Source organism: Lissotriton helveticus, chromosome 7 (assembly GCF_964261635.1).
Source record: "Lissotriton helveticus chromosome 7, aLisHel1.1, whole genome shotgun sequence".
Classification (NCBI taxonomy): Eukaryota; Metazoa; Chordata; class Amphibia; order Caudata; family Salamandridae; genus Lissotriton; species Lissotriton helveticus.
Genome location: NC_136068.1, coordinates 528,963,327 through 528,988,937, shown reverse-complemented (window position 1 = coordinate 528,988,937; position 25,611 = coordinate 528,963,327). Strand labels below are relative to the sequence as shown.

The 25,611-nt window shown below is 45.1% G+C and overlaps 1 long non-coding RNA gene across 1 annotated transcript in view; it reads left to right on the top strand.

Moving 5' to 3' along the window:
* The first annotated feature begins 2,465 nt into the window (after nucleotides 1-2,465).
* The window catches only part of LOC144768713 (uncharacterized), a 79,933-nt gene continuing 56,787 nt past the window's right edge, over nucleotides 2,466-25,611 (top strand). The window contains exon 1 of the long non-coding RNA XR_013598613.1: nucleotides 2,466-2,530. This is a non-coding gene — a long non-coding RNA (uncharacterized LOC144768713). The remainder of the gene's footprint in view (nucleotides 2,531-25,611) is intronic.

Below are 25,611 nucleotides of genomic sequence, written 5' to 3'. Positions count from 1 at the left end.
GGTGGTAGCAGTTGGCACTGCTGTGGTTCCTGCTGGAGTGGCAGTGGTTGGAGTGGTATTGCCTTTCCTGTTGTTGTGACTCTGGGCACTGCTTTTGTCTTGGTCTTCCTGTGAACTGTTGTTGTTGCTGCTGCTGTGATAACTGCTGTGGTTACAACCGGTGTTTCTATTGGTCGTCAAGCTGTGCTGGCAGTAGTGGTTGCTGCTTTAGTCTCAGCGTTGGTAGCAGCATTGGTTGCTGCAGAAGTCCCGTCTGTTGCAGCAGCTGTGGTTTCTGCTGTCTTGACAACTGTTGTTGCGCCTGTGGCCCCACCTGTGTTGAAAGATACAGTCGTTGTTGGAGTCCCTCCAGTGGATGCACGGCGATAGCACGAGGAATGCTGGGAACAGCATTTATGACATGGATAGAGGCTACTATTTGCCCCCTCAATGATGTGAAAAAACATGCAAAATATGTAACTGCGAACATCATACTTAAAGCCCAACTCCCTAGTTTCCCTAAATGCTCCTTTTTGCAGTTGCTTGAGTATTGGCAAACATATTAACACATTTTGTAGAAAACTTAAAATGGCTGCGCCCATGCCTTTCCTCGCTTGACTCTTCTCTCTTTTGTTGAGTCAGACATGTCAATGCCTTTAGCAGTCATTTTAAACTAAACGTGGACCTTTGAGCTGCTTCTAACTCAAATGCAATAACAGACCCATTTCCAGATTCCTCCTAAATCCTCCTGCTGCCTTCACTGATTGTTGGCTGCTTTAATATTCAAAATTCACTTTTTGAAGATGAATCCAGGTTTCTGTGAAAGGGTTCTTAGAATCAAGTCTCTGAAACTCATTTTTCCAGATGACCCTTCCCTTCCCTTCTGAAGGGTTGAGGTGCTTTGAAATTAAGGTGAAATAGCTACGGATGATACATGTAAGGGGTCAGACATGTTGTCCGATCCCAGGGTTGCAGTCCGGTATACGATGGAGTGTATAGGTTAGCGAACCAGTGAGTGGGCAAGTGAGTTAGGGAGTGAGTATGGGAATGAGGAGGTGAGTGAGGGAGATAGTTGGTGAGCTAATAAGTGAGTGAGTGAGTTAGAGACAGAGGGGCATATTATCAAGGGATTTATCTCCGCGTTTTTTGGCTTTAAAAGCCAAGAAAGCGGAGATAAAATTATCTCCCTATTACCTAGCTGTCGCTAACACCAGTTAGCGACAGCTAGTAGGAGATAGCGACCATCTTGGGCCCCGCTTTGCATGTCTGAGATATTTATCACTAATGACATGCAAAGTGGGCGTGCCAAGATGTTAGCGACTGGAAACAGTCGCTAACATCGCTATCTCCTATTACCAACTTTTGGAGATATTCACGCTAAGCGCGAATATCTCCAAAAGCTAACACCTGCCCTGAGCAGTTCTTAGCCATGTTATCCAATGGGAAGTGGATAACATGGCCAAGAGCATTAGCTCGGTAATGCATGAATATCGCTGACTTTACAGCGATATTCATGCATTTCGGCCGATTTTTATCGTTTAGGAGATAAACCTTGATAATAGCAAGGCTCCTAAGCGATAAAAATCCCCGTAACACGGCGATAAAATTATTGCCGCTAAGCCAACATAGCGATAATTATTGCTAGTTGTTGGTAATATGCCCCAGAGTGCGCCAGTGTGTTAGCAAGTGAGCCACAAGTCGACTGCCCGGTTGATTTAGCACGCTTTATTGGACAATTTTGCAATCGATAGTCACAGCAGGGCGGGAATGTTGAGGGCACTCCTGGATCACTCGGTAGTATTTTATCAGAGCTGTATGTGGCACCTCTAGTGCTGTCACCCTTTAAGCAAGGCCTGCAAGGTAGGACTACAATATTTTGCAAAGTATTTTCTATCTGTTATATATATTTCAAAATATCCAATTCAAATCATAGACATATATTCAGACAAAACTTGCATATAAAAAAAGCATAATAAAGCTAAAGCGTGTAAAATTATTTGCTCAGATGTAGGGTTTCAAAGTATGTGTATAGTAAAGTATAGATTACGGTTTTGACTGTTGGGCTCTTATTTGTAACTCGGCTGGAAAAGCTTAATAAATAGTTACTTTGCACTTTAAAAGCATTACTTTAGGTCAATTGCTGTAGAATTCCAATGATTAGCACTGGAAGAAAAACAAGTTTGAATGGTCTTTTCTACTTCCCAGAAGACACACCGGCGTGAGGTGGAGATAGCTGTTCACCGAGCCGGATTTACACATCACAGGAGCAGTGGGAGAGCACAGGTTCCAACACATGATAAGGAATCACAAGAGACCTGCTGTTGCCTTTTAGCGTCTTTCTAGCGTCCCCACCTGATCAGGTAGGCAGTCTAAGATGAGGGTGTGCGTGCTATTGAAAATGTGTGACTTGTTTATTTGTCACTGACTCTCAGGCTAGAGGCTGGGTCTAATGCATCATCAGTTGGAGGCTTATATAAGGCAGGGCCCCTGGCATAGTGAGTGCCACAGGGAGAGCCTAGGACAGTAGACGACAACCAGAAGACACGCACAGGTGAGCACTAACTTTGGGCTGTGGCAGCAAGACAGTGTGACTAGAGGTGGGTGATATTCCTGTGGGGTAAGCAAAATGCAGCCATTTAGCCTGTTTGCCCCACCTGAGTAAAATTGTGACGGATCTGCTGTTCCATGGACAGGATAAAAAATATATAGCACAGTTGCCTTTTGAAGTACTGTGAGGGGCCTCGCAATGTATCAAACTTAATACTGACTGCACTGCACTTAGTGACATACATTGCCCGGACTCCAGACACTGGACTTCAAAGCAAAGCAACTGTCACACACAAGCTCCCCTGGTGCAGTAGTTCCTTTGAAAAGCCCTATCACGGGCAGCCCACTGTAATTACCACAATGTAATTACCATTAAAGCAATTACGAAGGCCGGCCCTGTTCAGTGCCGGACGGGAAACGGCCACTACAACGCAGCCGTTTCCACGAAAACCTTAACCACGCATGCATTACAACGCATGCGTGGTTAGCACGAAAGCCTTTACCACGCATACCTTTACTACGAGGTACGTAGTAAAGGCATGTGTGGCAAAGGTTAAAATTAAAAGAAGGGGGTTTGGGGGTCTCCCCCCCCAAAAAAGAAACTCACCTGAAGTCACGTCGAGATGTGAAGGCATTCAGCGTCGTTTAAGAGGAAACGGAAAGAAACGTCCGCTTCCTTTTAACGACGTACGACGTCACCACGGAAGAATTCGAGGAAAAGGTAATGCGTTGAAGTTTCATTCCGTTGTAACGCATGCATGGTAAAGGCATGCGTTGCAACGGAATGCGTTGTAAGAACATACAAACGTGCCGGGCAGCATAAGATTTTCCCATTCCCTGAGTCCCTTAATGCCTAGAATGAGGAATTCATGCTTAGAAGGACTTTTGCCTCCATTCCTCCCTTTCTCCAACTGAGGGTTGGCAGAAGAGGGTACAGACAAATTGCTCACAGTTTGGCATCTGCTTGCCACTCTCAGGAAAAGGGAAGTTTTGCTAATTCCTCATCATGACAAGACATGGCCACCACCCGGAGAATATAACCACTTTTTCCCCATAACTATGACATGCAGGATTCTTCATACCCTGGAGGGTGTCCCACTGGCCTGTCAAGTCAGCAGAGGACTGTATGTCAGATTTAGAGATTCCTGCTGGCAGGCCTTAAGTGCAACTGCACTCAAAGCGCTGAACTTTGTAGAGTGGTGTCATGTTTGTTGCACCCGTTATGTAATCATTCCTCTTGTGTGACTAAGCCAGACCCCAAAGGCAACAGTCGACACCCCCAAGTGACATCCACCTTCAACACTATCCACCATTATTTATCTGGCTACCAAAAGTCTGTGCAAATGGGAATGCCTCAGGGTACATCAGATCCATGCAGCTACACTTTTCCTTGCTGTCTCTAATCTCCCATCCTCCCACACACATTTACTCATCCTTTGGCTCCTCTACGCTTAATTGCTATCTCATGCCCTCAGTCTCCCCTCCTCTTCCCTTGCCTGCAACTTTCCTAGCACCTTCCACTTGCTGACCCCATGACCTCATTCCGAAAAAAAATCCTGTTCCGTATTCAGCCCTCCCATGTATCCATTCCCTAGCCCTTGGTCTGGTCTCACCATCCTTCCCAAAATTCCATGATTTTCTTTCAAACCAGCCCTGCTCCCTTCTTTCCCCTGATTTTCCTCAACTCTCTGACCTCACATGTCCAACTCGTGGTCTCCTTAATGTCAGTGCATGTTAACTTGCACCACATGAGAGCTACTGGCACCACGCTTGGACTCCACCACCCTATACATTTAATTTCAGCTACCCTCTCTGGTGCCCTGATAAATGTCTTTCCATGTATATCCATCCAAAGTCCTCTGTTACACAAGGTCCAGACAAACCTTCAATGGAGCCTGATGAGAATCAACTGCAGGTCACCGAAACGTATATATATCCACCTGCATTTGGCATCCATGGCCCAGATCTCCCGACTAAGAAAAAAGTCACTGAGAAGGCGGTGCACACTTAGTCAGGGCAGGGCATGGTGGAAAGAGGAACCAAATTGCTCCCCATCCCCCTGTCCCTCTGTTGTTAAAAAAAAAAGCTTGCACAGGCTGGTGCCTGTTCAAAGCCTCGAAAGGCAAGCTGGAAATATACACTGTGCAGTGTTTTTCCACTTGTCTTCCCTGGCACAGTATGATATTGGCACCTCACTGTGAGACCATGTGAAGGGAGATGATATTGTGTGACGCACAGTGCCATTGTGTGATTTGACTGGTCTGCATCAACAGGACCGGACTGGCTACCAGGTGTTTTGGTCTGCAGCCAAGCTAGGGCCAATTTTACTGCTGTGGGGGCTGATTTATGTCCATGGGGACCTGCATTTGCTTCTAATCAAAGAAAGCTAAACAAACCGTTTTAAGCATACTTTAAAACCACTTGGTTTTCCTTTTTTTACTTAGAAAGATCCAGTAGCCGGCCCTGTGCACCAACCTCTGGCCACCTGTCAACCTCACACTTTCATGCACCGGACCTCACGTTAATGAGGCAATGACCCTATCAATAATCATTCTCTACTTCCATTGGTCCTGTTCGCAGTAGTGAACATACCAGAATAGCTGCCACCATGCCATCATTGGAGGGCCTCAGCTGCATATCCCAGCCACATATCCATACCTCCTGCAGGATCCTCATATCAAAGCTTTACCTTCTCAGAAGCAGGTACTATGAAGACCAAGAGGCATATGTATAAGGAAATGCCACAGCTTTGTGCTGCAGCAAATTTTGAAGTGCTGCGCTCCGTCATTTCTAAAATTCAGGGATGCACATTTTTTACAAGAATATGGCGTACCCCTGTGTTTTCCCTAGCTCGGGCAATAAAAATTGCTGCCTAGCACCAACAAAGACAGCCTTGAGCCATAGTGCAAGGGCCCCTGCTTTGCAGGGATGATTGTTTATGCGCATGAAGGTGTCCCTACCAACATATAAACAATCAATAATGGTGATTTGCTACTTCTAGGTGTGCTGCAGAATGCAGTACTCATAGATAAAGCAAAAACAAGGAGCAAAAAAAGTATTTCTCCTCATTGCACCAATCTAACGCCTGCTTTTGCATACCGTTTGCTGCCTCAGATTTACACATCCTCGTAGATCTATAGCAATGTACAAGGGCACTGGGTGTTTCGGTGGATTGCCCGCAGCAATACCCATTGCATACCCTTTTCACGCTGTGAAAGGGTACCATATTTAAAAAGCTTAATGCCACTTTGCAAATATGGAGCAGGGCATTGTAACACTGGAACGTCGCAAAAAATGACGTTCCTTGTGGTGCAAACCCCTTGTGCATATGCCCTCAGGGTCCTATTGGACTGCTTTCACATAATTTAAATAGTATCCACAGTGCTTAACTTGTAAATGAATGAGTGCTGGTGTCCAAAGCGAAGCGCAGAACCCAATGGCCATTGTAATTAAATGCCAGTGTCTCGAATACCAAAGAACTTCCGGTCTCTTTAATGCACTACAGACATTCCCTCCCTCTTTACCTCACTCTTGCAGCTTCCTGCTTTCTACCGTTGTGGCTTTTTTCCGTCTTTCTCTTCCTACATCTCTCTGCTTTGAGAGTTTTTCGGTAAATTTCTGATGCGGATATAAAAGTGCTAGTCCCCAAGAATAATTTCAATTTGGCCCCCACGGGCTCATAGGAGACTCAGGGGCCCCTCATTAGATTCAGTAGGAGGGAGACCTCATTTTGCGCTACTCCTGAGGAGCCAGCAGCCGCGCTAATGCCCTATCAGGATTCTAAGCTGTGCATTCCAAATGGCTGAAGTCTTGTAGCAGGGGTACCATTATGATAAATACACCATCATCCTATGAAATCTCTGGGACAGAATACCAATCTACTCTAGATTTCACCCTTGTGTCTAGCATTACAATGATTCTCCCTGAAACAGGGACTTATAAATTGAACACACGGCGAGAGTTGCCTAGGATTACTTCGCTACATGGAACTCATTAAAAACTTGGTCTGACTTTAATAAAATAGTTGAAAATCAATCAACTTTGGCCTGGTGTCAAATCATAGCTCGAAGATACGCTATATTTAAAGACCTTAGATAACTTTATATGGTGACGGTTTTTACCTTATGTCCAAAGCTCCAATTTGTTTAATGACTTTTTAATTGCTGTACTCTGGCTTATGTATTTATTATTTATGCTCTTTATAAATGTATTGTATTTTAACTGTCATGTGCTTTTTAAGATATTTCATATCGAAATAAAGCTTTGTACACGCTATATTTATTAGATGTGATATCACCCATTCCTTTAAAAAAAAAAAAAATCTTTTTGCAATTTCCCATTTTATACTGGCACAAGTTGTTTTGTGTTTTTCATTTAAGGCGTGGACTTGTTTGTCCCAAACGAGCTAACAGATCCAGCTGAATCTCAAAAGGTAAATGTGTAAGTTGGTCACACATCCAGCTCATAAAAACGTGAAACTATTCTTTCAATTTCCTAGTTGAACATCTCCAACTTTTCTTCCGAATGGACATCGCAGAAAAGACTTTATAAAATATAGCAAATATGGGTAATTCCTATTTTACCGTATTCATACAGAACGAAGACTTTTGTCTGAGTCAACTTCTTGGTACAGTTTCAATTCAGGGCTTTAAGTAGGATAAAACAAAAGTGGAGGGGCATCAAAGGGAACGTAGCCTATGCACTTAGGGGCATGGTTTGAAAGTATAAACTATGGGGCAGATTTACAAGCCCCTTGCGACATCTTTACTACACCGTTGCGTCACTTCTGTGACGCAGCGTTGTCGTAAAGAATGCGCCACTATGCAACATATTTACAACGTGAGGCATCTAGAGAGATGCGTCACGTTGTAAAGCCCTGCACTACATTATACCTCCGTCAGGTATAATGTATGCAGGGTGGTCGTTCTGTCGCAAGGAAACCTCGTAAAAGTGACGCAGTGAAATCTACAATATTTCACTGGCTCACTTTTACGATCCGCTGCGTCAAAACCTTACGCCCTCTTGTAGCATGCGTAAGGAGTGACGCAGCTCAGCAAGTATAGGCCACCCCTGTGCAGTGCTGGAGTTGCATCGCACTTGCAACACGACTCCAGCACTGCATCATCTTTACGCCGACAGATGCGTGATGCATCCGTCTTTCCTTGCGCCGCATTGTAAATGCAGTGCATCCATGGTGGCACAAAGGTTTTTTACATCCCGCAAAATAACTGGCACATCCCTGCTAATATACAGGGATGTGCCAGTTATTGTAAACCTGCCCATAAGTTTTCGGACACTGTATCCAGATATGGGGAGTGGGTATTTTGTAGCTGGGAAGGAGACGTGGCCAAATGACCAGAACGTCCAACTTTGGAACTGGGTAAACAGGTGTAAGTCCTGGCATCAGCTCAACATCCTATGATTCTGGACAAATCACCTAATCTCCTTAGGGCTTATTTATGAGGCCGCTTAGGATGCCTGAATGTCACTTGTTGGGACGTTCCATGGCGCAGGAGCCTGCTCCATATTTACGAGACAGTACTAAGCTACTCTTTTTGGGCTTAATGCAGCCTCATAAATATTGTTCCCTTAAATGGAATTTTTCTGCATAACAGGGGTGTGTAATGGGTGTTGCTGGGAGTTGTCGTCAGCAATATTCATGGCTTTTGGACTCTGCCCCAGATTTACAAGAAATCGTAACTCTGAGGCAGCGCCAAAAATGTACGCCTCCCTTGGGGAGGCTTAAGGAGGCACTATGAGGAGAAATACATGTATTTCTACTTGTTTTTCCTTTTTCTATGTGTGCTGCATTCTACAGCATAAGTAGAAACAGGAAACAGCCTCTTTTGATTGTTTTTTTTGCAGGAAGGTCTCCCTTCCTACACAAAAATAATCATCCTTGCAACACAGGCACCCTTGCACCATGGTGCAAAGGTGCCATCTTTGGCGCACGGCAGCCCATTGTGTGCCAGTGCAGGGGAAAAGGACAGGAATGTGCCCTATCTGATAGATACAGATCATTCTTGCCCTTTCTTTTGCCATAGAGCAATGCAGCAGGAATGCCAGTGGTGCTGCCCCACGATACAACCAATTAAATAGGACAAAAAAAATAATCTAAATGGAACAAAACAATCATTTTTCCTTGAGTAAAGTAATCTGGTGCTCATTTGAAGTGCTCCAATGCCTTTAGGCCTGCTTTGTACTACATAAAACTGCAGAAATAAGATATACCACAATATATGAAATAGATCTACAACCAGGCAGGACTATTGGCTTAGCGGTTATGAGCTGTTTAAGACAAATGAGTAACAACAATGATTTTGTGGTAAATATTATTGAAAATGTTTCATTTCTGAAATCATGAGTTTGTGAATCATTACTGAGGCCTGTAGAAAGATTAGTGTTTTTTCAGTGTGTCTCAATCACTCCTGTTATGTTCACTCTGTATTAAATGTGGACGCTCGTTTTCTCTCCACATCTTATCCATCTGCATATCTTAAAACTCGTTGGCATGCCATTACGATAAGTGGAGTAATGGTGTAATTTCAGGGAGATGAGTGGGGCTCTTCAAATCTACTAATCATTTTATTGTAAGAGGTATTATGCAAATGAAGCTAGTATAATTTAAATATTTCACCCAGGCCTAAACCTCATGTCTTTGCTCTTCAGCGCCCTCTTTTTTCACTCCCTCCTGAATACACATCCTCGCATCTCCTTTCCAGACCAGCGGCGTAACAAAACTTGAGGTCCCTGCCTGTAAAGTACATGAAGGGGCCCTCCCACGCTCCGGGGTATGCGACATACGGAGAAGTGTGGCTCAATGGTTAGAGCGGCAGACCCTAATGCAGAGGTCTGGCCCGGACCAGGGTTCAATTCCCGCCTCAGCGGGTCTTGGGCTCAATTTCCCCGGACCTGATCATTCTCGCCTCGGTGCCTATTCTAATCATGGGTTCCACTCTGCAACTCTGGGCAATAGCTTGCTTAATCTCCACAACGGCCCCAACAGCGCTAGGATGCCTGGCTTCACCTTGGGGGTGCCCAGGAGTGGGCACTTCACAGGGAAAGGCCATGAAGGGTTCCACAGTGGTATGTGCACAGCGCCTGAGAGACCCCTTCGGGGATGATTCGGAGCGCTATATAAATGCACTACATTACATTTACATTGATTATCTTAACATTTTTTGCATTCAGTTGTTCAGAAACCGATCAGTGTTTTTGCCATTGAACTTACAGGCAAGCAGGGTCGGATTGGTAAACCGGGCATGTGGGAGGTGAACGATGGGCTGCTTTCTTTTTGGATCAGTGGTGCCCGTTTTGAATATTTTCATGTTGAGCTGTATTGTCCAGCATCGTCAGTGGCTCTGTGGGGCCTCTCTGGCAGCCAGCAGCTGGGACCAATGACATTTTGTAACCTCATCACCTTTTAGCTGGGGCTGGCAGCATCCTCATCAGCACATGCCGGTCCGACCAATGAGTGCACGAGTCTGGCTTGGGCCGGCTATGTACACACATAATGTGTGCAGATTGAGCTAGGGTTGGGGGTGGGGAGTAGGGGCAAACTCATTGGAGTCCAGCTGTGAAGAGATATTTCACCCACTCTCCTCACCCTGGGCCTCATTTATGAAAAGTGACGCATCGCTGCGTGAAAACAGCGATGCGTCACTTTTCACTGCGCTCTCCCTGCGACATGATTGATGTGTCATATTTATAATATGACGCATCATGTCGCAAGGAGTTACAGATACGTCAGTATTTCTGACGTATCTGTAGGCGCAAAAGTGACGCATTGCTGGAGTGTGTCACAAAAGTGACGCAACTCCAGCAATGCGTCCTTTCACATGGGGAAAGCCCCATGTGAAAGGGCTTGCGTCAGTCTTACGCCTGCTGTGAGGCAGGCGCAAGATTTTGACGCAACAGCGTCCTAAAAGTGACGCAGTGAAATCTCATAGATTTCACTGCGTCACTATTACGAGGCTTTTTGCGGGTGAACGCCCCCTCTGCATACATTATACCTGACGCAGGTATAATGTAGCGCAGGGGTTTACAAAGTGACGCATCTGCTTAGATGCGTCACTTTGTAAATAGTGCGCATCAGGAGGCATGTTTTACGCCGCCGATGCGTCACAAAAAGTGACGCATCGGAAGCGCAAAACTCACGCAAGGCCTCATAAATGAGGCCCCCTATGAGGCAAGTGTGCCCATAATCTGACCTCTCCCCTGCCCGCCTGGCACATAAGAGTAGTGACGTGAGAACCTTCCTGCATATAAGGTTGTTAACGCGGGGTTTCTGGTCTCTAGTTACCATACCAGATCCCTAATCCTGTCGACTGAATCGTTGGTACCTGTCATTGAGTAAAAGACAATCTACTACTAGGTTAGTCAATTATGAAATTAAACCACTCTAAAGAACCACTTACCACTGGGAAAGGTTAAAAAGCTTTAATTCAAAGTCAAAAGTATCTGGAGATACAAACATCTCAGAATAAGATTCAAAAGGTATACAGGTATTAGTACAAAAAGGTACTCTCTGAATATTCTCAATCGGCAAAAGGAAATTATCAAAACTATCTCAAAAAGCATAAGTGTTGCAAGAATCGCTGTGAGTTGCAACTTGAGAGTCATTTACAGAAAGGAAAATTCAGATTAATCTATCCCTACATTGGACTAAGTGACATCCCTACTTAACAAGATCTTTACCTAAAAAAAAAGGTGTCAGCGGTGGTGACTTCCAAAGAAGATAACGCACTTCTCTTAGTCTTCTTGGTGAATCGTTCTCTTAAGTTCAGTCTATCTGCCTACCCATCTGCTTTCTTAGGCTCCCCAGATCATCTGCTCTCTCTCCACCCCGTGGTGCTATCCCTAATACAAAATCACATTTCCAATAGGAACGCCCATGTCGACGCCTCTCACGTGGTGCAGTTTTGAGCGGCAAACTCCATACTGGTGCTCCTCGGGACTCTTCATTAAAGTTGACCTTGCTTCCCAGGCTTCTTCTTCAGCGAGACAGTACCCCCTAAAATTCCTGAAGACTCCTCCATGCCTGCGCCTGGCTCTCTTGAACAAAGGAACCGTTCATCATAGTACTGATTAGGACTCCTCGCACCTGCGACAGACACATGTACTGTGGGCCTCAAATTCCAACCTCCACCATATCTCGGACCATAAAACATGTGTAAGAATTCTCAGTTAGTGCCTAGCACAACTTTCCCCTAACGAGCACATTTTAGATCAAAGAGAATGACTTGGTCTTTTCAGGCCTAGTTGATTTACCTAAAGCGGTTTCTGTCTTCTAAAACATTTCCTTTCTTTGGTTTAAACAGTATTTTAACTAACACGTATTACTATAGTGTAATGCAACACATCTATATAAAACATATATTTCAATTCTATGATTAAATACTTCTAGAAAACAATGTTAACCACGTCTCACATCAGTTCAGCAGCACTTTATCTTTACTGTGAATTGCCCTGCGGCCTACACATTCTCATTTGTTTGCTAGGTTTCATTTCCTTTACACACAATCACTTAACATGAGAAACGTGAGGTTTCACATCATTCTAACATTTCTACATTAGTTTTCATACTGCTATAAGTACCTCTATGTTAGCTAAACACACTTATATAAGTTCACACTATGAATATAACACTCGTGTGCAATACAATTTAAACTAACACTACGTGCTTGTAAATATGGTGTACTTATACATTTTTCAGAATTGTGCTCTCTCACGGTTGAGGTGGGCCATTCCATAACCTCACCTCCATTGTAGGAGACGGCATTGCACCGCCTAGTCTCTGTCCCGTCAAGCCCCTTGCACAGGCACGATCCCTGCAGTGCCCTTCCTCCGAGCCGACAGACCTTGGGACTACCCAAGGAGGGAGAACAAGAAGAGAGAATATAGCGAGAGAAGAGGAGAGACTGAAGGGGAAGAAGAGATAGAGGGGGTGAGCTGCAGGTTAGATGGACTGGACTGTTAAAAGAGTAAAAGGCACAAGAAGAGATTAATAAGCAAAGATTAGAAAGAGAAAGTGCTGGATGGAGAGACAGTATCATTATTGTAAAAGTAAGAAAGAAGGAATAAAACACAGTGAGAAAAACAGAAGCGAATGGAGGAGGGCTCAAGAGATGAAGCAGACAGAAAAACGTTGTGTGAGAAGGTGAGAAGATGAGAATTCGGTGTGTGCACCTGCATAAAACTGGGAGAGTTAGAGAGAAGGAAAAGAGGCCATGTGCCTCACTGGCTGCTCTTCCTGGGGATATGCAAGTGATGTACTTTAATTATCCGTGATGCAAGCTCTGTGTGTATTTGTATGGGATGGCCAAGTGCTTTCACAGAGTGCTTCACTTTCAACTGTTCTAAGCACTGTCTATAAAAGTGCCACGTTTACCCAATTTAAAAATGCACTCAATGGCATTAGCTCAGAAGGATAATTTAGATTTGCCTTTATTAGAACACTTCACCAGCAGGTCATAGCAGATGAAACCAGCAGTCACAACTCACTGAGCCCTCTTGCTGCAGCACATTACTCGGAAGATCCAACCTAGCAGTGGCACCTTCATGGGGTATTCACAAGGCTTTTTCTCTAACTGCTACTTATGCCCTAGAATTCAGCAGTGAACCAAGATAAGCATACCCTTTGCCAGCCTTTGGAGAACACTAGGGCATTTATTATATGTTCAACGTCAAGAGTAGTAAGCTATATAAATACAAATACAATGAGAGCTATCAATTCTAAGCTGTGTTACTGGCTACTACTTTAAAGGGGCTTTTAATGGGACAGCAACAATATTTCTAAACATATTGGTAATACTTTAATGGGACACTTTCTGAATTTCTAATACGTTTCTTAGTAACGTTGGGTTATGTTTGTGGTTCCCACCCCATCTCCAGCAGTAAGGGACACTCAAACCTCCTGTCTCACCCCTGTATGGCTTGCTCACCTTCCCCACTCTCAAGGCTGCTAGTGCAGGAAAATATCCAGAGAAATGTTAAGGAATGGGCAATTTAGGCATTTACAAATACCCTCAGCTCCCAAGGGTCTGCCTAATAAAGTTTTTTCTTGTTGTCCTTTTTCCTCTATAACAATCTCTCTCTCCCTCTCTGTTTCTCTCTCTCCCTCTCCCCGCCTCATTCTTCCTACTCATGTCTCACTACTTTCTGCCTTTCTGTCTACCTTTCTTTCTCTCCTCACCCATCTTATTTCTCAAGCATCTCTCACTGTCTGCCGCCACCCTTCTTTACCGATCACTCTACTTTTTTGTCTATCTCCCTCTAACTTACTCTTCACCTTACATCCCTCTTTTTACCTTACCACTCCCTTTATACCTCTGTCTTTTTACTTGCTATCTTCTCTCTATCTAACATACATTTTGGGCCTCTTTCCCTCTACCTCACCAGTAATTAAACCCCTGCCCTTATCTATCTACCCCTCTCTCTGACTACCTCATGTCAACTCTTTTATGAATCTCTGAGTCTCTTTCTTTGCCTCAGCCATCTTTGTCTCACATCTCTCCACTCACTTGACCTCCGCTCTTCTAGCTCTCCCCTTTTATTACCCTCTGTCTCCACTGACCTCTCTACCTCCAAGTACCTACCCCCCAGTTTCTATTTCAGCCCTTTCAACCACATTTCTGTCTGACCTACCTCTCTTTTTCCCACTCTGCATCCCACTGGTCTCTACCTCTATCTCTCCTACTATCTGTGCCTACCTCCACATCTATTTCTCCCTACCACATCTGTAACTCACCCCAGTCTCTACCTCTATCTCTCCTACTATCTGTGCCTACCTCCACATCTATTTCTCCCTACCCCATCTGTAACTTACCCCTTTCTAAGCAACTCAAAGTACTTCTCATCTCATGACCCTGTATATCTTCTCCATCTACTTTACCTCTCTCACCCTCAGCTAGTGCTTCACCCCACTGCTCTACCCCTATCCCTATTCCTCAACTTACTCCATCTTTCTCACCCCCTTTCTCTACCTCTCACTTTCTTCCTCACTTCTTTCTCTACTTCACATCTCATACACTACCTACAGTTCTTTCTCTCACTACACAACCTCTCAGTTCCCTGATTTTTCACTCTCACCTTTCCACTTCTTTCTAAATCTAGTCGGTCTACATCACCTCCCTCACATCCTTACTCTTTTATCACTAACCCTCTTTCTCTACCTCTAGCCATCTCTGTCATTGCTATCCTTCTCTCATTCTCTTCAATCTCTATCCCTGTACCACCTTTCCATACACCTCCTATGCATCTTTCTTTTTACATTTCTCTACTTTACCTCTCAGGCTCTTTCTCACATTCTCACTCTTCCTCTGTCCCAGTCTACCCTCCCTTTCTCTACTTTACCTCTCAGGCTCTTTCTCACATTCTCACTCTTCCTCTGTCCCAGTCTACCCTCCCTTTCTCTACTTTACCTCTCAGGCTCTTTCTCACATTCTCACTCTTCCTCTGTCCCAGTCTACCCTCCCTTTCTCTACTTTACCTCTCAGGCTCTTTCTCACATTCTCACTCTTCCTCTGTCCCAGTCTACCCTCCCTTTCTCTACTTTACCTCTATCTCTCTGCTACACCTCTTTTCTCTACAAATAATTTATTTTTATAATGTTCATCCCTCTGAATCTACCTTATCTCTACCTCACTGCCCCCTTTTCATAACTTATGTTTCAGTACCCTACGTCTTATTCTACCCTCTGCTGTACTTCACCACTGTCGCTAGCTTACACTTCTCTATACTTCTACCTCATCTTTTTGCCTGTGTACCTCTACAGCTCTCCATCTCCAGCTCTCTCTAACTAAACCTTCTTTCTATGTTACTATTCTCTCTACCTCACCCCTCTGTGTACCCCACCCCTCGTTTTACATATCATTATCTCTATCTCTACCTCTCTTTCTATAGCTACCTCTCTACGTCACTCCAAAATCTAATCTACATCTTTCTACACCCCATCATTCTACTTTTCCTTAGCTTTCTTCTCATCTGACCTATCTCTCTAGACATCATCTCCGTTTCTACCTCCCTTATTCCTCTACTTTACATCTCGCTGTGATATTCTCATTACCTCACTTTCCTGTCTATCATGTTTACCAAACAAAGCTGGAGATAACTACCAAGCCAGTGCAAGACAGGAGTGGCAAGGCAGTGGGAGAGAAATCAACAGGAATTGGTTTTATTTTTCCTGATATCACAGTGAAAAACCCGTAGAGAAATGCATTGTTTTTTACTATTGCAGCAAGAGGGCCAATGGTGAAGAGGGACTTATTTGCAAACATAAATATTCAGCAATGAAAGCTGCAATCTCAAGCACCATGTGGATATGTTTTAATAGTATGTGCTGGACCACCAAGTATCCCCTAATTCACCCTCTCTGTGACTTTCTAAAGTGATAGGAATCAGCTTGTTAAACACTGATTTGTACTTGAAATATTATTTTTGCATTACAAAATATTTGGATCTATAAGATAAAAGAAATTGCCTTATCCATTCTTGTTCAAGTTTTATTTTAGAATGATTCGGCTGGAAGACACTGGGCAGTATCAGCTTTCAGACGTTAGTGCATGCCACCATTTCTGAAAGGCTCACTTAGGTTTCAGTGTTGTTTGACATCATTCTGACTTGGCTTACTTTAGCTGTAACTGATGAGTAAAAAAATTACCATCCCCCTAAATAGGTCTTGATTGGGGCCGCAAAAGTCCATTTGATGGCACTGAAAACAGCAAGACTAAGGGGTTTCTTTATCGAGGCTCTAACCTCACCCTTTTCTGATTCAGCCAGGGGGCTATGGAGGGAAGGAAGGGATAATTGTAAGATTTCCTTCCTACTTCCTGATTTCCATGCCCACTTTTGCCACATTAGAGAGATAAAACAAGCTGCATTCTCAGGGCCCTCTTCCAGCAGGATCTTACCCAAGGGTCGCAGCAACAGCACAAATGAAGCATGTTGCCAGTCCACAGGTACCTCACTTGACTCCTGCTTCAAACCCCTTCTTCACCTCCTTATGTCCCAGCCATCTCCTGATCTGCCTAAGCGGAAGGAGCTCTGGCCTAGACCAAGGCCTTGAGTGGCCCAGGCAGAAGTCAGGTCACTTAGGGACACCCAAAACTTTGTTTTCTGTTATCCTGCCGAGCTGGGAGAAACGCAGGACCAGAGCATCAACTCTAAAGGAAACATCTAATTCACCTTTCAACCACACTCCCCTCCTCTGAAGGGTGGTCAAACCTGGCTGACATAAACCCTTCCAGCTTGGCTCTAGCCTACTTTTCTGTGACAATCAGAGTCCAGGACATTGTTGGCTGGGACAGAGTAGCTGATTTCGTTGTGCAAGCAAGTATTTCGTTTGCAAAGCTACAGTATTTTTGTCACTGATATCTGTAAGCTTTAAAATTGTCAATTTCCCACATATTTGCAAAAATGAGTCCAATGATATTAATCTAGCCGTGTTTTATGAAAGGCTGCGATATGCATATGTGGGCCCGGGCCTATTTGTGATCCAAATCCGGCCCCGAGGACAAGAGTAGAAGTGAAGTTTCAATGTCTGTTTCAATTACTGCTGGGTCTGAGGGAGGTAGGGATGTATGACGGTACAACGCGTACCGTTACAACGCGTCCCTTTACGACGCAGTTTTACCAACGCAAGTCGTCACAACGATTTGCGCTGGCGGGGCTCTGACAGTGAATAGTTTAATTTACTATTCCAACACCAGTCCCCGTGGATAGTAGGGAAGGTGTTGGATAGTAAATTAAACTATCCCCTATCCTAGAGCGCCCTCCAGCGAACGTCGTTGTAACGACTTTCATTGTTAAAGCGGCGTCGTAACGGTACCGCGTTGTACCAGTTACGTTGTAAAGGATGTTTCCCCCAGCAGTGGCCCGACCCACTCAAAGCCCTGGTTTTGTTTACAAAGTTTCCTAAGGAGCTTGCTGTCTCCTGCAGGCATGTGTCACACTTCTAGCCTGGTTAGCGAACACAGAGAGAAAGTCATTAGTTTGATCTCTACGTTAAATAAGTGGCAGCTCCTCCGCTAAGGTGGAGGAGCGTCGCCCCACTGCTCTGTGAGTAGTTGAAAAAGGAAACATCAAATGATAATAACAAACTTTATTATCATTTAATGTTTCTGTCTGTCAGATGCCTGGTTAGGGATGGGGTGGGGCTGGATGTAACAGGAACAGTGGTAGCACTTCCTTACGTGTGCATGCTTTATTTGGACCTCTTGGGCTGGCCAAACAGTCATGTGCACCTTGCATGCTCTCCACTGAGGTTGTATTACACCCTGGGTGGAGAACATGCCCAGGCTCCCAATCCCTCTCTGAGCCCTGAACCATGGCTCTCAGACCTATCACAACACTGCTAAAGGCAGCGTTGTGATTGGTCAGGTGAGTCTGGGAGCTTGAGTGGCTCCTGCTTGCTTCCTGCTCCTGGAGTGAAGAAAAGTCCCGAGAGGCAGCATTCTATTTATTTTCTTTTTATATAGTGTTAAACTCATGCAATGTTCGAATTCTACAGTGTTTCCTGTTTTTATTGCCCTTGATCATTTTTAGGTCTTAGCTAGACAGCGCATGTGCTGTCTCTTCAAGACTATTGTTAGCTTATAGTGGGCTTAGAGCCCAGCTATTACTTACCATTTGTTGGTGTCATTCACATTTGTTTGCTTCTTATTGGTTAGCTGCTGTAGATGTCCTTCCTCTTTGTGTATTCATCCAAGTCCCCTGGAGCGTGGATGCATTTCTTATGTACCTCCACAGCTCAATATTGTAAGCACTACTTATTTCTTGATGTGGAAGCACTCTATCGGACTCTCTTGTGAACTTCCTCACCTTCTTGTTCCCATCACCTGCCCTCCTTCCACTTCCTGTAGTGCTGCCATCTCCCACACATCCATCCTCTTGCCTTTCCGTTGTACGTGGTTTCACCCTTGATGACCCAACCACCTGCCTTCCCTTCCATTGTCCCTGGTGTTGCCCCCTTCTACACACCCACACTCCTTCCTACTCTTTGTTTGTGGTGTTGACCTCTCTTACCCTCCTCGTCCATGGTGCCACCGGCACATCTCTCTATATTGATCTCTTTTGAGATTTCTCCAAGGAAAGTCATTTTAACAGAACAGGAAGGCAGCATTTATCAGTGTTAAAAGTACCATCGCTCTAGAGCCGACTGGCTCTTGGTAGAAAGTTGCCAGTTGGAGCTGCAAGTATTTGGAATGTCTACATGTAAGCACTGCCAACACCAAAGAAGGGTACAGCGATGAGAGGGAGACCGTCCTCTATCCTTGGGGGTCACCCGAAGGGTGCTATTTATGGAACAGGATTTCCTATATTTATCAGTCCTCCCTGTATCAAACATCAGATATGTGCCGGACAGAGACTGGAGTCCAACCGATGATTTCACAGTGTGGCTCATACCATCCGGGTATCCACTCCTGACTTTCCAGTTCCTTCACAAACCCATCAGGCCTGGGTGCAGTTCGTGTAGTTTTGCTACGCGTAAATACGTGAAGTGACAAAAAAACTTTGCAGAGTTCCGCAAGTAGAGGAGTTCAATGCGAACTGCCGTTCATGCTGGTATTCCTGCTGCTCAGGTAGAAATTCTCAGTAGTGTGAAAAAAAACTCTGCTGCACTACGCTAAGTGGAGTTGTTTGCACTCCGCAAGCTCTGCGGAGCACGTAGTGAAGAAAACTCAGCAAAAGATATCCATTACACCTGATCCCCGAGTCTGCCTACTAAATATGTGGGGGCCGAATGATCTGTCACGCCAGGGACAGCAGTGGGCTATTGTGGGTATCATGGTTGCTAAACGGGATATAGCGCAAAAATGGGGGGCGGCGGATGCACCGACCTTGGCACAGTGGTGCAGAAACATGGACATGCTTCTGGTGATTGAACGGGCAGTGTATAAAATGAGAGCTAATCCACGCAAATGGAATAAGATCTGGATTCCGTGGAACAGCTACCGGGGAGACTTGTGTGAGCCTCTACCGGAGGAAGACATAAATAATTCAGAGGATGAAGAAGATGTAGACTAAATAACACAATGGATGAATGCATGTGACAATATGGAGATGTGCTAGCCTTGACGGGTAACATAACTAGTTCTTCTGAGATGTCCCGGGAATGTGTCAGTCAGAATGGATGCTTGTGATGTTGTGCGGAAGTGGGGAAGTGGAAACGTTTGTCCTCATAAATGGTACAGGCCGAACCTAACGAGTCGTATGTTGTTATGGTTATAAAATAGAAAAGTAAGACACACTCGGATTTGTTTAGAAATAAATGTCTAACCTCCTGCTATACTGATGGAAACTTGCTGCCGGACCGCAGGTTGTCGGCTTAATAGCTGTGTAATGCAAATGATACATTAATAGTCATGTAGCAGCCGGCCTCAGGGTTGTAGGCACAATGCTGTGTATATTGAGCAGTTGTCAATAAAGTCTTATGTTTAAAAAAAAAAAAAAAAACTCAGCAAACTCGCTGTGCCTCGAGACACACTCCAGAATGTAATTCAGAGCATCATTCACTGTAGGCCAAAGGCCAGTGCTGCAACCTCCCCTATCCTCCTCATTTTGTCCATAGATCACAACATGACAACTACTGATCCAGACACTGTCTCCCCTGTAACCAATGGCAATCAGAAAGAACATAGTACCTCTACTGCAAGCATTGAATTGCCCAGCAGTGCCTCCACTCTAGGCACTGCAGGGAGACCCCAGCATTGCCTCTGCTGCAAGAAATGCAGACATATCCAGTAGTGCCTCCCATGTAATTGCTGCACATCTCAACAGTGCCTTAAATGTAAGCCTGCAGATAAAAATCGTGCTGTCACTGTAAGCAAGGTACATCCTAGAGTGCCTCTACTGTAAGCACTGCAGGTCCCAGCAGTGCTTCAACTCTGAGCTCTGGAGGCAGATCCCAGCAGTGCCTCTGCTGTGAGCGCAGCAATACACTTCAGTTTCCCTACAGTAAACATTGGTGATCCAAACAGTGCCTCCACAGTATGCACCGCAGAACACAGCAGTGCATCCACTATAGGCACAGCAGACAAAACCCAGCACAGCCACCGCTTTAAGAAGCTGCCAATTACTACAATGCTTCTCCTGTAAGCACAGTAGACAGCACTAGCGGTGTCTGCACTCTATGCAGCGCACATCCCATCAGTGTCCTATCTATAAGCACTGCTGATCCAAGAAACACCTCCACTGCAAGCACTGGTGACATCCCAGTGGTGCCTCCACTGCAATCCCTGTATATCCCATAATACCTTTACTAGCTCTGTATTCCAAACAGTGCCTTTACTGAAAGCAATATAGCCCCAGCAGTGCCCCCACTGTAAGCACTGCAGAGAGATCAAGAGTGGGACAGGCCTACACGGAAATCATTCTCGCACTGCTTCTGCCACTGCCAGAATGGCTCAATCGGTCGGTCCATGTATGCAGCATTTGTTTTTTGTTTTTTAGATGTGTGTCGGCCTATTCTATGGTCGGGTAGGCTGGTTTTTAGTGTTATTTTCCCTAATATTACCAGAAACACTGCATGCAGCTTGCACAAATGTTTGCAGTCTCCCATACGTCCCTTGTGCACTTCCCCACCTCCCTGCTCCTCCCATCGGACGTCCATCATTGGTCTGTTCTGTTGCCACCTCCCACGCACCCACACACCTTCCTTTAGCTTGTCATTGGTGTTGTTCTCGACCACACAGTCTCCCTCCTTCCCTCCCATAGTCCGCAGTGTTTGTCTCTCCTACTCTGCTTCCCTTACGTTGTCCGGGGTGCCATCCGCACATTTCCCCGCTCTACCTTAACTGTAGGCTTAACCCATCCCAATGCCAGCAGACTGCCCTTCCTTGGCTGTCAGTTGCGTCACTTACTCCACAACACTTGTCAAAGGAGTGATCCTGAGCAAGCTGCCTACCTCATGTGCCTCAGGCCTCTGATGTTCCAAAAGTGACATTTCTCAGCACTCATATGAAAGCTGTGTTGAGCGCTATACAAAGCCAGAAAACTGTGCATTTAGATGTAGAAAGGTGGCTCATATGTCAGTATGGCTGGGACAGAATCAGTAAGATGCCAAGTGTAGTCGCGTGTGTAATGGTATGCTTTGTATGTTTTATATGTTAGGCCAATGTTCTTTATGGAATGTGGAATTTAGCGTGTGTGACATTCTCATCCTGGGAATGTCTAACATGAGGTTCTTAGTAGTTGAACGAGAGCTGTTTGTGGCTGAGGTTAAATAAACCATACCTCACTATTTCATTCTTTGTCATTCATCATTTATGTGGTAAACACCACAGTGTGGACTGTCTTACTTATAGTTGAAGCTTGGTCCTGCAGTTTGCTGGATTGGCTGTAGGTGTGTTAAACCCATGATCTATCAGGGAGTATGTGATCTACAAGTTCAGCTGCTTTACCGACATACTTTAGAAGCTGCTGCCATTGGAGGGCGTGGCATCCGGATGTTACTATCTGGCAGGTGCCAGTTCAGCCTCATATATGACTCCTGAGGTGGATTTACGACTCTGGATTGATGTTTTTCTTCTTTCATCCATTCAATGTTAGACTGGGAGCATGTTGCCTTCTCCACTCTTAGTCAGACGTCCTATGTCATGGAAGTCATTCAGAAACAGATATACCCTTTTATGTACTCCTGAACACTACCTTAGATTTACAACCCCCTTCTCTTGGTGAGCCTAAATGCAGTATTGAGCAATGCGTGAGACCTGGGCACTACTTCGCACTTGGCTTAGCTGGGAATCCTGTAATATCTGTGTCAGCCTTAGTACCAACTGCATTCAGTCCACCCTGCACCTTGTTGATAGGCATTAAGACACAGTGGTTCTGATCCTAGCGGTCTACACCTCTATTTCAGCCCTTGGGTCACCATGCTACAGGCTGGGCACTCTAAAGTAAAGTAAAGTCCACAACAATCACCCGTAAGGGTCTCTAGGCGCTGGGGGGCCGTCGGGAAGATTAAGCGAGCTATTGCCCAGAGTCACATGGTGCTGGGTTAATCTGCCGCCGGTGCCGGGGATCGAACCGTGATCCCCAGATTCCGGAGTCAGTCACCCTGGCCGCGGCGCCACACCTCTTCCACTGCTTACTATCCATTCAGTGAGGGAAAATCAAGCCATCACTCTTCTGTCTCTGCAGCTTTGCATGCCCTGAGAATCCAGACAGCATGTCTCCTTTTAGGCAGCGGTAGATATTCATCTTTAAGGATGTGCTTTACCATGCCGCTCACCTCTCATCCTATGGCCACTTTCCCTACTGACGATCTCCCAGCTATGTGTAAGTATGGCATTCAGGCTGTCTCCCTCTCTCTCTCTGGCAAGAGGGGCCCTCCACCTTCCACTACATCATGCCCATCCTTGTACCAGGCAAAGGAGTCCAACACAACATTTTTAAATATATGGCTCTGCATCTTCTGCATTTAGTATCGGAGTTTCAGTAGAGCATTAAGCATTTCATTAGTGATTTGAAACTGGAGGACTGCATTTGGTTAAGGTTAGAGCCTGATGGTGGAGAAGTGTGGCTCAATGGTTAGAGCGGCAGACCCTGATGCAGAGGTCTGGCCCGGGACCAGGGTTCAATTCCCCCCTCAGCGGGTCTCGGGCTCAATTTCCTCGGACCTGATCATTCTCGCCACGGTGCCTATTCCAATCATGGAGTCCCACTCTGCGACTCTGGGCAATAGCTTGCTTAATCTCCACATCGGCCCCAACAGCGCTGGGATGCCTGGCTTCACCTTGGGGGTGCCCAGGAGTGGGCATTTCACAGGGAAAAGCCAGGAAGGGTTCCACAGCGGTATGCGTATAGAGCCAAGACACTCATGAGTATAAGTGCGCTTTACAAGTACGAATCATTTCATGGTTGCTCTCTCCAGAATGCATCTGTTGATGTCAAGCACTCTAGCAGTTTCTGCCCCAGTACATTCCATTGATAGACATATTTCACAGGGCCGTGCTATCATCTTCAGAGCACCACAGAATTGTGAGGGTATCAGGAGAAAAGGAGACCACTGAAACCACACGCATGGCCTTGCCATAGCTGTGACTTTTTCGGATTTCCACTGTAAAATAATTCCATGGTTTCAGTGTATGTATGGAATGAGTAGCATTCCACTGTCAAATGTGTGATACTTCAAATGATACTTTATTGGAAGTAAAAACAATGAGATTCATGTTAATAGATAAATATCAGAAATTACCCCCTTTAGGCAAAGAGACACTCTAAAAAGCGTTGACACTGCTTCAACACTCCTGAAAATGGAAGGTAAACCGCATGAGTACACTGTAAGTAATTGTGACTGGACTTTTGGAGGAAGCTTTTACATTTTTTGAAGTTGTATCAACAATATGTATATGCCACCATATTTAAATATACAAAAGAGGCCTAGATGTGAAATACTACTGCTATATAAATAGACAAGACACTGTTACCTCAAGTATATGTAGAGAGAATAGCAAATAAGAAGACACACAAAAATCTAGGGATAATAGCACAATCTAGGGCGCCCATTAGGATGGCAGGTGGTTCACCCCCGCTGGGCCGGCGGTAGCCACCCCCGGTCTGGCGGGGGCGAACCGCCCGCCATCCTCACCAGAAAGACCCCTGCCATATTAGGATGGCTGGGGGGTCCACGGCGGACGGAAAGACCGTTTGCCGCTTATCTGTCGGTCGACTCGTCGACCGGGCAGAAAACATGTTTAATATAGTGGCGGTGTCTGCAAGACACCACCATCCATATTAGGATGTTGGCAGAGATCAGCCTTTCCATGGCAGTTTTGCCACCATGAAAAGGCATGCAGTCTTTGGTTTTGGGGGCCCGTTGTGGGCTCCCAGGGTGTTGGGGGAGGGTGCACATGGGGGGTACCTATGATACCCCTCTGTATTTGCAGGCACACGGTGGCAGGCACCGCATGTGCCTGTCACGTTGTGCATGCAAATGCACAACATGCATTTCTGACATTGCGGCGGGTGCTGCTGACAGCACCACCCGCCGCAATTTTAGAAATGCGGAATGCGCCCGCCGGTGTGGCGGGGGCATCCTAATGAGTATGGTGGGACCACCGCGTCTATGGCAGGCAGGCCCCTTTAGCCATTGCGGTGCGCCCGCCATCGTGATAAACCCCTAAGTGTTCACTGTTATGAGGTACATTAACCAGGGAGTATTCTATGTTCCTACATTTTGGGCACTTCAAATCCATGATTACATTTAAAATAAAATAACATACAAAGCTTATGTCTTAATTTGTGCTGTCATATAACTCCTTTAGGATGGAGAATATCGCTAAGATGCTTCATCACAAGGCTTGTTACTTTGAAACATTAACATAAAGGACATTGTTCTATGAAGAGACAAACTAGAATTACATTTGTTTTTAATCATTGTTATAGTTGAAAATTCACATTGCTCAACAACATTGCTGTGAGGCAATGTGAAGAAGAGTACGGCTACTTTTGAAAGAAGGAAGAACATGCTCCTCTTAGAGCCAAGTACGATTAACTCACTCTCAATGCAATGTCATAGTACATCCATCCTGTACGAGACAATATCACAAGTAGCACAGTTTATGTTGATAGCAGCCCTTTGTCTTTTAGGATATGTACTCAAAACTGGTCCCTTGGAATTGTGCATATTCTTGTTCTAAGCTCTTAAAAAATGGAAGGCTACAGCATGCTTGAGCATTTGATCATGACATGGGAGGCTTCAAAGCATAATTTAACCCCATTCTGGTGAATCCCAATTTAAACCATTTTCCCTAACTTGACAAGCACAAGAATAAGGTCACGTCATTCTTTTGATGTGAGATCAGGTACACTGGCACTGGCAGACATACAAAATGATTGTACAACATCAACATGGAATGCTCTACTCAATTGTACAACAATAAGCATGATCATGGAGTCGTCGTGGCTGGGCCTTCCTTTTGTGACAAAAGGTTAAAATTAGGAAACACAGATAACAGAGTCGGAGAGAATAGAGCGTAGACTACAGCCTTAAAGTTCTTAAAATTCTGAAAAATTCTCATTAATCTGGCCCTGCTAGCTTTCTTACTATTAGGTGCTGCCAAGACGAACACAACATAGAACATT